This window comes from Triticum aestivum, chromosome 1B (assembly GCF_018294505.1).
Source record: "Triticum aestivum cultivar Chinese Spring chromosome 1B, IWGSC CS RefSeq v2.1, whole genome shotgun sequence".
Taxonomy (NCBI): Eukaryota; Viridiplantae; Streptophyta; class Magnoliopsida; order Poales; family Poaceae; genus Triticum; species Triticum aestivum.
In genome coordinates, this window is record NC_057795.1 from 177,686,194 (window position 1) to 177,702,120 (window position 15,927).

Consider the following 15,927-nt stretch of genomic DNA (forward strand, 5'->3'; position numbering starts at 1 on the left):
AGTCAAAGCCCGACCGGATTGAAAGATGTCGGTTCACCATTGATTATATGCTTTAACAGATGAAAACTGTAAGCCACACCGGGTTAAGAAACACCGGGTTGAGATGAAGACATGTAGCCTGGCCGGATCAAGAGATGCCAGTTTACCTTAAAAGTGACCAAATAAGGATAAAACTTGCAAAAACAAAGCAAATAAAAACTTGTAGTCGAGGCTTTTTGAGGGCTGCCAGGCCCAAATTCGAGGCTTTTCGTGGGATGCCAGGCCGCTGAGTTAAACCATTTGACAAAGCCTTTTAAGATGGGCCTCCAACTAACCAATCGTCGTTTTAACTTTGACAAGTTCAGGGTCTCAATGAGAGTAACTGTCAAACGTTCGGTGGGTCATGCCAGGATTACCTGGATAGGAGTGGCTTACTTGATGAAGGCAGGTTAACCCGAGGTTTTAGGTGAATACACCAGGCTTCCAAGCCGTGGGTCGATACCCGGTTACAAGGGTCCTTTCAAACTCTTTGTTATTTACACAAAGAGCCCCCAAGTAACTTTGTAAGCTGTGCTCAATGGGTGTCTATGTTTGAGTCGTGCTAGTAGCAACAGATCTCTCTTTGGCCCCTTGGGTGTGAAGCTCCCAAGCTGTATGATGGCATAATAGCCGGTTTAATGGACAAGATGAGTCATCGCTTTGAAAGCAGAAGCCCCCTTGTAACCAAGAAATATTGGAAGAACGGCAAAGGCCCTGCTTGTAGCAAGGATGCCAGTTTATTATATTGATCATAATATATACATTGTCATAATATGTACATAAGAAGAGCCTATAACTCAGGTGTAGTAAGGCCGAAGGAGAGCTATGTTCCACGGCCGCCGGGTCTCCTCCTCAGAAGTGCGTGAGTCTTCTCGAACGTCAATGAGGTAGTATGATCCGTTGTGCAGATTCTTGCTGACTGTAAAGGGCCCTTCCCAAGGTGGGGATAGCTTGTGCATATCGGTCTGATCCTGGATGAGCCGGAGCACTAAATCGCCTTCTTGAAAGGTTCTTGTTTTAATCCGACGGCTGTGATAACGCCGCAGGTCTTGTTGGTAAACCACCGAACGAGCCAAAGCCATATCTCGCTTCTCATCTAACAGGTCCAGTGCTTCTTGACGCGCTTGCTCGTTGTCCGCTTCAACATAATTGGCAACCCGAGGCGAGTCATGACGAATATCACTGGGGAGTACCGCCTCTGCTCCGTAAACCATGAAGAAAGGCGTATAACCTGTAGATCGGTTTGGGGTGGTGTTTATGCTCCATAACACAGATGGTAGTTCTTCCACCCAGCAACCCGGTGTCCGCTTCAAAGGGACCATAAGCCGGGGCTTTATACCCTTTAGAATTTCCTGATTAGCTCGCTCAGCTTGACCATTGGATTGGGGATGAGCCACAGATGCTACATCAAGCCAGATGTGCTCTCGTTGACAAAAATCCTCCATCTCGCCTTTAGATAGGTTCGTGCCATTATCTGTAATAATGCTATGTGGAAAACCAAAATGGAAGATCACATTTTTGATGAACTGAACCGCCGTGGCTGCGTCACACTTGCTTACTGGCTCCGCTTCAACCCATTTAGTGAACTTGTCAACCGCCACCAACAGGTGGGTCTTCTTATCCTTTGATCGCTTGAAAGGCCCTACCATGTCAAGCCCCCAAGTTGCAAACGGCCAGGTGATAGGAATCATCCGTAGCTCCTGAGCTGGCACATGAGCTCGTCTTGAGAATTTTTGACAGCCGTCGCACCGTCTGACCAAGTCCTCAGCATCAGCATGAGCTGTCAACCAATAGAAACCGTGACGAAAAGCTTTAGCAACCAAGGATTTTGAACCGGCATGATGACCACAGTCTCCTTCGTGGATCTCACGTAAAATCTCACGGCCATCTTCAGGAGAAACACATCGCTGGAACACACCAGAAACACTGCAATGGTGTAACTCGCCATTGTGAACAACCATGGACTTGGACCGCCGGACGATCTGTCTAGCTAAAATTTCATCATCTGGTAGCTCGCCCCGGTTCATATACGTCAAGTATGGAACTGTCCAATCTGGAATGATATGTAAAGCGGCCACCAACTGTGCCTCCGAATCAGGAATAGCGAGGTCCTCCTCTATGGGCAGCTGAACCGACGGGTTATGCAAGACGTCCAAAAAGGTATTGGGCGGCACTGGTTTACGCTGAGATCCTAGCCGACTTAAAACGTCAGCTGCCTTGTTTTTGCGCCGATCAATGTGCTCCACTTGATATCCCTTAAAGTGACCAGCCACAATATCCACCTCTCGTCAGTAAGCCGTGATGAGTGGATCCTTGGAATCCCAAGTACCTGAAACTTGCTGGGCTACCAAGTCTGAGTCTCCAAAGCATCATACGCGGCTTAAGTTCATCTCCTTAGCCACTCGAAGACCATGGAATAAAGCTTCATACTCAGCTGCATTGTTAGTACAAGGAAACATTAAGCAAAGAACATAATGAATTTTATCACCTCGAGGGGAAGTAAGGACAACTCCAGCCCCCGAGCCCTCCAATTGCCTTCTGGTTTGTCTTCTGGTGCCTGCAACTCGGTCCAGTCATTGATGAAATCCACAAGGGCCTGGGATTTGATGGCTGTGCGAGGCATATACTTCAAACCGTGTGGCCCAAGCTCAATAGCCCACTCAGCAACCCGGCCAGTTGCCTCCCAGTTCTGAATTATATCTCCCAAAGGAGCAGAACTGACCACTGTGATGGGATGACCTTGAAAGTACTGCTTAAGTTTCCGACTTGTCATAAACACCCCATACACCAGCTTCTGCCAATGCGGATACCTTTGCTTTGACTCAATGAGCACTTCGTTGATATAGTAAACCGGCCTTTGAACCGGGTACTCCTTCCCAGCCTCCTTGCGCTCCACCACAATGGCAACACTGACAGCCCGGGCATTAGCAGCCACATACAACAGTAGTGGCTCCTTATCAATGGGAGTAGCAAGAACTGGCGGTTCAGCTAACTGCCGCTTCAAGTCCTCAAACGTCGCATCAGCTGCATCAATCCAAACAAAATTGTCGGTTTTCTTCAACATCTGATACAGAAGAATTGCCTTCTCTCCCAAATGGCTGATAAACCGTGTCAAAGCCGCAATACGACCTGCCAGTCGCTGAACATCATTGATACATGCCGGTTTAGCCAAGGATGTAATTGCCTTGATTTTTTTCGGATTAGCCTCAATGCCTCTGTTAGACACCAGAAAGCCTAAGAGCTTGCCTGCCGAAACACCAAAAACACATTTAGCCGGATCGAGCATCATTTTATAGACTCTCAGATTATCAAAGGTTTCTCGCAAATCAGATATGAGTGTCTCTGCTTTCCTGGACTTGACCACAATATCGTCCACATAAGCATGAACATTGCGCCCAATCTGATTATGAAGACAATTCTGCACGCAACGTTGATAAGTTGCCCGGGCACTCTTGAGCCCAAAGGGCATGGACACATAGCAGAAGGCTCCAAAGGGAGTAATGAAAGTTGTCTTCTCCTGGTCCTTAACTGCCATCTTGATCTGATGATAACCAGAATAAGCATCCAAAAAACTCAAACGCTCACAACCCGCCGTAGCATCAATGATTTGATCAATACGAGGGAGGGCGAAGGGATCAGCTGGGCAAGCTTTATTCAAATCTATGTAATCCACACACATACGCTAAGTGCCATTTTTCTTAAGAACCAGCACCGGATTAGCCAACCACTCTGGGTGAAACACTTCGACAATAAAACCAGCAGCCAACAAATGGGCTACCTCTTCTCCAATGGCCTTGTGTTGTTCCTCGTTGAAGCGGCGAAGGAACTGTCTGACCGGTTTAAACTTGGGATCAATATTGAGAGTGTGCTCAGCGAGTTCCCTCGGTACACCTGGCATGTCAGAAGGCTTCCATGCAAAAATATCCCGGTTCTCACGGATGAACTCGATGAGCACGCTTTCCTATTTTGGATCCAGATTTGTGCTAATACTAAACTGCTTGGATGAATCGCCAGGAACGAAATCAACAAGTATAGTTTCATCAGCCGGTTTGAACTTCAGGGTCGGATCATGTTCTGTGGAAGGCTTCTTCAAGGAAGTCATGTCTGCCAGATCAACATTGTCCTTATAGAACTTTAACTCCTCCGTTGCACAAACCGATTCAGCATATGCTGCATCTCCTTCCTCACACTCCAGAGCAATCTTACGACTGCCATGAACCATAATGGTCCCTTTGTGACCCAACATCTTGAGCTGTACATAAACATAACACGGCCTTGCCATGAACTTAGCATAAACCGGCCGTCCAAATAAAGCATGGTACGGACTTCTGATTTTGACCACTTCAAAGGCCAGTGTCTTGGACCTTGAGTCATGATCATCTCCAAAAACCACCTCCAGAGCTATCTTACCAACTGGGTAAGCCGATTTGCCAGGCACCACTCCGTGAAAAACGCTGTTTGACGGTCTAAGATTCTTATCTGTCAACCCCATACGCTGAAAGGTTTCATAGTACAAGATGTTGATACTGCCCCCTCCGTCCATGAGTACCTTGGTGAACTTATATCCTCCCACCTGAGGTGCTACCACCAAAGCCAGGTGACCCAGATTGTCAACCCGGGGCGGGTGATCCTCCCTGCTCCAGACAATAGGCTGCTTAGACCAATGTAGATAACGGGGCACCGCCGGTTCAAAAGAGTTCACTGCTCTTTTATGGAGCTTCTGATCGCGCTTGCACAAGCTAGTAGTGAAGACATGATATTGTCCGCCGTTTAACTGCTTTGGGTTGCTCTGATAACCCGACTGCTGTTGATTCCCCTGATTGCCCTGTTGATGGTTACTATCTTGGTTGTTCTGACTGCCCTGATTATTCTGAAACCCTAAGCTTGAACCGCCACCACCGTAACCCGGCCCATGGAATCCTGGACCGGAATCACCAGATGGACCCTGATCATACCGAAAAAGATCAGAATTTTTGAACTCTCTCATGATGTGGCAATCCTTCCAAAGGTGTGTGGCTTGAGCCTCCTTTGTCCCGTGCTTCGGGCAGGGCTGGTTTAACAGGCGTTCCAGATTCATCCCTCCATCGCGCTGGGGCGGTTTACCCCTACGACGCTGCATATTACCCTGCACGTTGGTGTTAGCCACAAAACCGGAATTATCCGCTTTACGCTTACCACTATTTCCCTGGCTCGCCTGATTATGTTGTCCTTTTGAACCGGCATTCTTCTTTCCCTTCTCCCGTTTCTCTTCATCAGAATCAGGGTCTTTGGTGTTATCAGAATCAGCATACTTAACCGGAGCCGCCATAAGTGTTCCCATATCATTGAAGTGGCGCTTGAGTCGTCCCAATTTCATTTTCAATGACTTAAACCAGCAATTACACTCCAACATTACGATCGCCGTGTCAGCATTGATACGGTCCGACGAATGCAAAACTTCTGAAACCCGGCGCACCCAATGAGTCGTTGACTCGTTCTCTCCTTGGACACAGGCATCTAAATCCACAATGGACATAGGTTGTTTGCACGTATCTTTGAAGTTTGCTATGAACTTGGTCTTTAATTGGTCCCATGATTCGATGGAGTTGGCGGGCAAGCTTTTTAACCAAGTGCGGGCCGTTCCTTCCAATATCATGGTAAAGTATTTTGCACATGCCGCTTCATCTACATCCAGCATCTCCATTGCCATCTCATATCTTTCAACCCACGCCTCGGGGGGCTGATCAGCGGTTTAATTAGGCACCTTGCACGGCCCTTTGAAATCCTTGGGCAGCCACACATTATGGAGAGCCGGGATGAGACACGTCACTCCCCAAGAGCTGAAGGCAAGCCCTGTCCCTCGCTCTATTGATGTTGTTGGCTGAACCGGGGCGGGTTGATGATGACCCACGTACTGTGCCGCTAAAGCGGCCTCCCTTCACGCTCTGCCATTATCCACTACGTCCTGAGCATTCCGACCACCGTCCGCCGGATTAGCCCCTCAAGGCGCACCTCGATGCCGCACACTGCTTGACACGGCCGGCTCATACATGTGCCTGCTATAACTGTTGCTCGGACGGGGGGTTGAATGTATTCTGTCTTGGCTGTAGGAATAAGCCTGTTACTGAACAACGGCGATTTGAAGAAGATCCCTGGCCCGTCGAGTCTCGATCACTGCTAAGGAATCACCCTCCATCGGAATAGCCACCAAATGTGACGCTACTGCAATCATGTTATCCAAAGGACTGGAAAAGTGACCCGACGGTGTTGTGACATACTGTGGCTGGTTGTCCGTTCGTCGAGGCGGGTCCATCGCCCGTCGCTGATCCGGTGCTGCCCCCAGTGCCCCAGTCTGGTTTACTCCTGCCGGATTGCTAGGCCCAGCTCCTGGTGTGCTGAAGAGATTCAGAACCTCGTAAATTTGTGGCAGTCGAGACCGGTACTTCCTTCTCATAACCTCGTTTGATGCGTTATGATCCAACGTAAGCCGGTAATTCTACGCTTGGATTTCCTGTGATCGGGCATCTAAAGCGGCCCGTTCTTCATCCATCCTGGCCTCCTCAGCCGCCAAGTCCGCCTTGGCCTGAACTATCTGATCCTTTAACTTCGCAACATCCGCATTGTGTTGAACCTAAGTCTCCGGAGTTACCACTTTGGTCAACAGTGCCGTCCAATCATCCAGTAAATTGGCAAGAACTTGAGCCGTCCGGCGCACCGGGCCACCTGCCGCGACTACCGATCCGGAGACCATTGCTGTTGTGGATGAAGATTGCACGGTGGGCTGCATACCAGCCATGAAGATCGCGACCCGGTTTGGCGGTTCAAGGGGATCCGGAATACTGTCGCCATCGGAGTATCCCTTGAACCGGCCATCGTGCAATTGGTATAGCGACTCGGTTTCGCCAGTGGACGATTCACCATCTGAGTAGACGGCCGTCTCACCGACGGACACCGGTTCAGATTCCGCGCCATGGATGAACCCTACGAACGCACGTTTCCTAGCAGGCTGAACCCGGGCAGGACTCGCACGCTGAGCCGTCTCGACGAGGTCGGTGGAGATGTCCGGCTTAGGGCCCGGTTCGCCGATCTTGCCGATGAAAACGTGAATTCCGCCAAAGGGGACCCGGTACCCATACTCGATTGAGCCGGCCTCGGGGCCCCATCCTGCGTCGTCGATGTAGAGCTTGCCGCGACGACTCTTGGTCATCCGGCCAACCACGTACCCCTTGAGTCCTTCAAAGTTGCCCTTCAAGAACTCAAAACCATCGTGCGATAGCCCCACGGTGGGCGCCAACTTTCGTGGAAATATCACGTCAGATGTCGTAGTAGAAGGACTTAGTCGTGGAGCCATCACAATGAGGTTAGCCTGAAGGGGTTAAACCGGACAAGGGACATGAGAGTTATACTAGTTCGGCCCCTTCAATGAAGGTAAAAGCCTACGTCTAGTTTGTGATGGGATTATTGGGGTTTCGATGACCAGGGAGCAAACACGCTAGCCTGGGTCTCGAGTTGTTGTCTGCTGTCCCCGAATCGCCGCCGGGTCGTCCCTTTATATACACAGGTTGACGCCCGGCCGGTTTACAGAGTTCCAAGGCCGACTCATACAAGTGTTCGGCTCGGTCTCTTCCTTTCCTTAACTTACAATACAAGTATACAACTATGACGGTTTACCGCTATGCGCCCTAATCCGCCTCTGGGCTTGGGCCTCTAAGCTTCATCAGTAGAGCGCCATCTTCTTATCTTCATGGACTTTGGTATGGTTGAGCGTGAACCGGCCCCTTCTGGGCGGTTTATATTCAGTAGTTATATCCTCAACACTACTGCTATTTTTCTTTCAACATCGCGTTTTGGTGGCACGCTCTGCTGCTAAATAGCAGTAGCGCCGTATTTTAAAGAGCGCTGCTGGTAAGATTCTGTGTATAAGATTTTTCCTAATAGTGACATCTCCTGGCGGCGGCGCATGGTTCGGCGGTCAACCGACGGCATGGGGCGGCGGGTTCCCTGCGGCGTGCGTGGTGCGGCGACATCTGTTGGGGAACGTTGCAGAAAATTAAATTTTTTTCCTACGGTTTCACCAAGATCCATCTATGAATTCATCTAAGCAACGAGTCTAGGGAGAGAGTTTGCATCTACATACCACTTGCAGATCGCGTGCGGAAGCTTGCAAGGTGATGATGTAGTCGTACTCGACGTGATCCAAATCACCGATGACCTGCACCGAACGGACGGCACCTCCGCGTTCAACACACGTACGGAACAGCCACGTCTCCTCCTTCTTGATCCAGCAAGGAAGGGAGGAGAGGTTGAGGGAGATGGCACCAGCAGCAGCACGACGGCGTGGTGTTGGTGGAGCTGCAGTACTCCGGCAGAGCTTCGCTAAGCGCTATGGAGTTGGAGGAGGTGTTGGGGAGGGAGAAGGAGGCAACCAAAGGCCAGGGCACAAGGTATGAAGTCCCTCCTCTCCCCCCACTATATATAGGGGTGCCAAGGGGGGGTGGCCGGCCCTAGGAGATCCAATCTCCTAGGGGGTGCGGCGGCCTAGGGAGGTTTCCCTCCCCCCCAAGGCACCTAGGAGGTGCCTTCCACTAGTAGGACTCCTCCCCCTTGGAAACCCTAGGCGCATGGGCCTTGTGGGGCTGGTGCCCTTGGCCCATGTAGGCCAAGGCGCACCCCCTACAGCCCATGTGGCCCCCGGGGATGGGTGGCCCCACCCGGTGGGCCCCCGGGACCCCTCCGGTGGTCCCGGTACAATACCGATAACCCCGAAACTTGTCCCGATGCCCGAAACAGGACTTCCCATATATAAATCTTTACCTCCGGACCATTCCGGAACTCCTCGTGACGTCCGGGATCTCATCCGGGACTCCGAACAACATTCGGGTTACTGCATATACATATCCCTACAACCCTAGCGTGACTGAACCTTAAGTGTGTAGACCCTACGGGTTCGGGAGACATGTAGACATGACCGAGACTCTCTTAGTCAATAACCATCAGCGGGATCTGGATACCCATGATGGCTCCCACATGCTCCTCGATGTTGTCATCGGATGAACCACTATGTCGAGGATTCGATCAAAACCCTGTATGCAATTCCCTTTGTCAATCGGTACGTTACTTGCCCGAGACTTGATCGTCGGTATCCCAATACCTTGTTCAGTCTCGTTACCGGCAAGTCACTTTACTCGTACCGTAATGCATGATCCCGTGTCCAACACCTTGGTCACATTGAGCTCATTATGATGATGCATTACCGAGTGGGCCCAGAGATACCTCTCCGTCATACGGAGTGACAAATCCCAGTCTCGATCCGTGTCAACCCAACAGCTACTTTCGGAGATACCTGTAATGTACCTTTATAGTCACCCAGTTACGTTGTGACGTTTGGTACACCCAAGGCATTCTTACGGTATCCGGGAGTTACACGATCTCATGGTCGAAGGAAGAGATACTTGACACTTGCAAAGCTCTAGCAAAACGAACTACACGATCTTTTATGCTATGCTTAGGATTGGGTCTTGTCCATCACATCATTCTCCTAATGATGTGATCCCGTTATCAACGACATCCAATGTCCATAGTCAGGAAACCATGACTATCTGTTGATCACAACGAGCTGGTCAACTAGAGGCTTACCAGGGACATAGTGTGGTCTAAGTATTCACACGTGTATTACGATTTCCGGATAATACAGTTATAGCATGAATACAAGACAATTATCATGAACAATGAAATATAATAATACTTTTATTATTGCCTCTAGGGCATATTTCCAACAGTCTCCCACTTGCACTAGAGTCACTAATCTAGTTACATTGTGATGAATCGAACACCCATAGAGTTCTGGTGTTGATCATGTTTTGCACGCGAGAGAGGTTTAGTCAGCGGATCTGCGACATTCAGATCCGTGTGCACTTTGCAAATCTCTATGTCTCCATCTTGAACATTTTCACGGATGGAGTTGAAACGACGCTTGATGTGCCTGGTCTTCTTGTGAAACCTGGGCTCCTTTGCGAGGGCAATAGCTCCAGTGTTGTCACAGAAGAGTTTGATCGGCCCCGACGCATTGGGTATGACTCCTAGGTCGGTGATGAACTCCTTCACCCAAATCGCTTCATGTGCTGCCTCCGAGGCTGCCATGTACTCCGCTTCACACGTAGATCCCGCCACGACGCTCTGCTTGCAGCTGCACCAGCTTACTGCTCCACCATTCAACATATACACGTATCCGGTTTGTGACTTAGAGTCATCCGGATCTGAGTCAAAGCTAGCGTCGACGTAACCCTTTACGACGAGCTCTTCGTCTCCTCCATAAACGAGAAACATGTCCTTTGTCCTTTTCAGGTACTTCAGGATATTCTTGACCGCTGTCCAGTGTTCCTTGCCGGGATTACTTTGGTATCTTGCTACCAAACTTACGGCAAGGTTTACATCGGGTCTGGTACACAGCATGGCATACATAATAGATCCTATGGCTGAAGCATAGGGGATGACACTCATCTCTTCTTTATCTTTTGCCGTGGTCGGTGACTGAGCTGAGCTCAGTCTCATACCTTGTAACATAGGCAAGAACCCCTTCTTGGACTGATCCATTCTGAATCTCTTCAAAATCTTTTCAAGGTATGTACTTTGTGAAAGACCTATGAGGCGTCTCGATCTATCTCTATAGATCTTGATGCCTAATATATAAGCAGCTTCTCCAAGGTCCTTCATTGAAAAACACTTATTCAAGTAGGCCTTAATGCTGTCCAGAAATTCTATATCATTTCCCATCAGGAGTATGTCATCTACATATAATATGAGAAATGCTACAGAGCTCCCACTCACTTTCTTGTAAACGCAGGCTTCTCCATAAGTCTGCATAAACCCAAACGCTTTGATCATCTCATCAAAGCGAATGTTCCAACTCCGAGATGCTTGCACCAGTCCATAAATGGATCGCTGGAGCTTGCATACTTTGTTAGCGTTCTGAGGATCGACAAAACCTTCCGGCTGCATCATATACAGTTCTTCCTTAAGATGCCCGTTAAGGAATGCTGTTTTGACGTCCATCTGCCATATCTCATAATCATAGTATGCGGCAATTGCTAACATGATTCGGACGGACTTTAGCTTCGCTACGGGAGAGAATGTCTCGTCGTAGTCAATCCCTTGAACCTGTCGATAACCCTTAGCGACAAGTCGAGCTTTATAGATGGTAACATTACCATCCGCGTCCGTCTTCTTCTTAAAGATCCATTTGTTTTCTATCGCTCGCCGATCATCGGGCAAGTCTGTCAAAGTCCATACTTTGTTTTCATACATGGATTCTATCTCGGATTTCATGGCTTCAAGCCATTTGTTGGAATCCGGGCCCGTCATTGCTTCTTCATAGTTCGAAGGTTCATTGTTGTCTAACAACATGATTTCCAGGACAGGGTTGCCGTACCACTCTGGTGCGGAACGTGTCCTTGTGGACCTACGAAGTTCAGTAGTAACTTGATCCGAAGTACCTTGATCATTATCATGGTTTTCCTCTTCAGTTGGTGTGGGCATCACAGGAATGGTTTCCTGTGCTGCGTCACTATCCCGCTCAAGAGGTAGTACTTCATCGAGTTCTACTTTCCTCCCACTTACTTCTTTCGAGAGAAACTCTTTTTCCAGAAAGCATCCGTTCTTGGCAACAAAGATCTTGCCTTCGGATCTTAAGTAGAAGGTATACCCTATAGTTTCCTTAGGGTATCCTATGAATACGCATTTTTCCGACTTGGGTTCGAGCTTTTCAGGTTGAAGTTTCTTGACATAAGCTTCGCATCCCCAAACTTTTAGAAACGACAGCTTAGGTTTCTTTCCAAACCATAATTCATACGGTGTCGTCTCAACGGATTTAGACGGTGCCCTATTTAAAGTGAATGTAGCTGTCTCTAGAGCGTATCCCCAAAATGATAGCGGTAAATCGGTAAGGGACATCATAGACCGCACCATATCCAATAGAGTGCGATTACGACGTTCGGACACACCGTTTCGCTGAGGTGTTCCAGGCGGCGTGAGCTGTGAAACGATTCCACATTTCTTTAAGTGTGTACCAAATTCGTGACTTAAGTATTCTCCTCCACGATCTGATCGTAAGAATTTTATCTTTCGGTCACGTTGATTCTCCACCTCATTCTGAAATTCCTTGAACTTTTCAAAGGTCTCAGACTTGTGTTTCATTAAGTAGACATACCCATATCTACTCAAGTCATCTGTGAGAGTGAGAACATAACGATATCCTCCGCGAGCCTCAACGCTCATTGGACCGCACACATCGGTATGTATGATTTCCAATAAGTTGGTTGCTCGCTCCATTGTTCCGGAGAACGGAGTCTTGGTCATTTTACCTAAGAGGCATGGTTCGCACGTGTCAAACGATTCATAATCAAGAGACTCTAAAAGTCCATCAGCATGGAGCTTCTTCATGCGCTTGACACCAATGTGACCAAGGCGGCAGTGCCACAAGTATGTGGGACTATCGTTATCAACTTTAAATCTTTTGGCATCTACACTATGAACATGTGTAATATTACGCTCGAGATTCATTAAGAATAAACCATTGACCATCGGAGCATGACCATAAAACATATCTCTCATATAAATCGAACAACCATTATTCTCAGACTTAAATGAGTAGCCATCTCGTATTAAACGAGATCCAGATACAATGTTCATGCTCAAACTTGGCACTAAATAACAATTATTAAGGTTCAAAACTAATCCCGTAGGTAAATGTAGAGGCAGCGTGCCGACGGCGATCACATCGACTTTGGAACCATTCCCGACGCGCATCGTCACCTCGTCCTTTGCCAGTCTCCGTTTATTCCGCAGCTCCTGCTGTGAGTTACAAATATGAGCAACGGCACCGGTATCAAATACCCAGGAGTTACTACGATTACTGGTAAGGTACACATCAATCACATGTATATCAAATATACCTTTGGTGTTGCCGGCCTTCTTATCCGCTAAGTATTTGGGGCAGTTCCGCTTCCAGTGACCCTTCCCCTTGCAATAAAAGCACTCAGTCTCAGGCTTGGGTCCATTCTTTGACTTCTTCCCGGTAACTGGCTTACCAGGCGCGGCAACATCTTTGCCATCCTTCTTGAAGTTCTTCTTACCCTTGCCCTTCTTGAACTTAGTGGTCTTATTGACCATCAACACTTGATGTTCTTTCTTGATTTCAGCCTCTGCTGACTTCAGCATCGAGAACAATTCAGGAATGGTCTTTTCCATTCCTTGCATGTTGTAGTTCATCACAAAGCTCTTGTAGCTTGGTGGGAGCGACTGGAGGATTCTGTCAATGACCGCCTCATCTGGGAGGTTAATGTTTAGCTGGGTCATACGGTTGTGCAACCCAGACATCTTCAGGATGTGCTCACTGACAGAACTGTTTTCCTCCATCTTACAACTGTAGAACTTGTCGGAGACATCATATCTCTCGACCCGGGCATGAGCTTGAAAAACTAGTTTCAGCTCTTCGAACATCTCATATGCTCCGTGATGCTCAAAACGCTTTTGGAGCCCCGGTTCTAAGCTGTAAAGCATGCCGCACTGAACGAGGGAGTAATCATCAGCGCGAGTTTGCCAAGCATTCATAATGTCTTGGTTCTCTGGGACGGGAGCGTCACCTAGCGGTCCTTCTAGGACATATTGTTTCCTGGCAGCTATGAGGATGATCCTCAGGTTCCGGACCCAGTCCGTATAGTTGCTGCCATCATCTTTCAGCTTGGTTTTCTCTAGGAACGCGTTGAAGTTCATGTTGACATTAGCGTTGGCCATTGATCTACAAGACATATTTGCAAAGGTTTTAGACTATGTTCATGATAATAAAGTTCTAATCAAATTATGAACTCCCACTTAGATTAGACATCCCTTTAGTCATCTAAGTGTTACACGATCCGAGTCGACTAGCCCGTGTCCGATCATCACGTGAGACGGACTAGTCATCGTTGGTGAACATTTTCATGTTGATCGTATCTTCTATACGATTCGTGTTCGACCTTTCGGTCTCCGTGTTCCGAGGCCATGTCTGCACATGCTAGGCTCGTCAAGTTAACCCTAAGTGTTTTCGCTGTGTAAAACTGTCTTACACCCGTTGTATGTGAACGTAAGAATCCATCACACCCGATCATCACGTGGTGCTTAGAAACGACGAACTGTAGCAACGGTGCACAGTTAGGGGAGAACACTTCTTGAAATTTTATAAGGGATCATCTTATTTACTACCGTCGTCCTAAGTAAACAAGATGCATAATACATAATAAACATCACATGCAATTATATAGTTGTGACATGATATGGCCAATATCATATAGCTCCATTGATCTTCATCTTCGGGGCTCCATGATCATCTTGTCACCGGCTTGACACCATGATATCCATCATCATGATCTCCATCATCGTGTCTTCATGAAGTTGTCACGCCAACGACTACTTCTACTTCTATGACTAACGTTTAGCAATAAAGTAAAGTAGTTTACATGACGTTATTCAATGACACGCAGGTCATACAAAAATAATGACAACTCCTATGGCTCCTGCCGGTTGTCATACTCATCGACATGCAAGTCGTGAATCCTATTACAAAGAACATGATCTCATACATCACAATTCATCATTCATCACAACTTCTGGCCATATCACATCACATGATCAATCGCTGCAAAAACAAGTTAGACGTCCTCTAATTGTTGTTGCATCTTTTACGTGGCTGCAATTGGGTTCTAGCAAGAACGTTTTCTTACCTACGAATCACCACAACGTGATTTTGTCAACTTCTATTTACCCTTCATAAGGGCCCTGTTCATCGATTCCGCTCCAACTAAGGTGGGAGAGACAGACACCCGCCAGCCACCTTATGCAACTTGTGCATGTCAGTCGGTGGAACCGGTCTCACGTAAGTGTACGTGTAAGGTTGGTCCGGGCCGCTTCATCCCACAATACCGTTGAGCAAGAAAAGACTAGTAGAGGCAAGTAAGATGACAAAATCCACGTCCACAACAAAGTTGTGTTCTACTCGTGCAAAGAGAACTACGCATAGACCTAGCTCATGATGCCACTGTTGGGGAACGTTGCAGAAAATTAAAATTTTTTCCTACGGTTTCACCAAGATCCATCTATGAGTTCATCTAAGCAACGAGTCTAGGGAGAGAGTTTGCATCTACATACCACTTGTAGATCGCGTGCGGAAGCTTGCAAGGTGATGATGTAGTCGTACTCGACGTGATCCAAATCACCGATGACCTGCGCCGAACGAACGGCACCTCCGCGTTCAACACACGTACGGAACAGCCACGTCTCCTCCTTCTTGATCCAGCAAGGAAGGGAGGAGAGGTTGAGGGAGATGGCACCAGCAGCAGCACGACGGCGTGGTGTTGGTGGAGCTGCAGTACTCCGGCAGAGCTTCGCTAAGCGCTATGGAGTTGGAGGAGGTGTTAGGGAGGGAGAAGGAGGCAACCAAAGGCCAGGGCACAAGGTATGAAGTCCCTCCTCTCCCCCCACTATATATAGGGGTGCCAAGGGGGGGTGGCCGGCCCTAGGAGATCCAATCTCCTAGGGGGTGCGGCGGCCTAGGGAGGTTTCCCTCCCCCCCAAGGCACCTAGGAGGTGCCTTCCACTAGTAGGACTCCTCCCCCTTGGAAACCCTAGGTGCATGGGCCTTGTGGGGCTGGTGCCCTTGGCCCATGTAGGCCAAGGCGCACCCCCTACAGCCCATGTGGCCCCCGGGGATGGGTGGCCCCACCCGGTGGGCCCCCGGGACCCCTCCGGTGGTCCCGGTACAATACCGATAACCCCAAAACTTGTCCCGATGCCCGAAACAGGACTTCCCATATATAAATCTTTACCTCCGGACCATTCCGGAACTCCTCGTGACGTCCGGGATCTCATCCGGGACTCCGAACAACATTCGGGTTACTG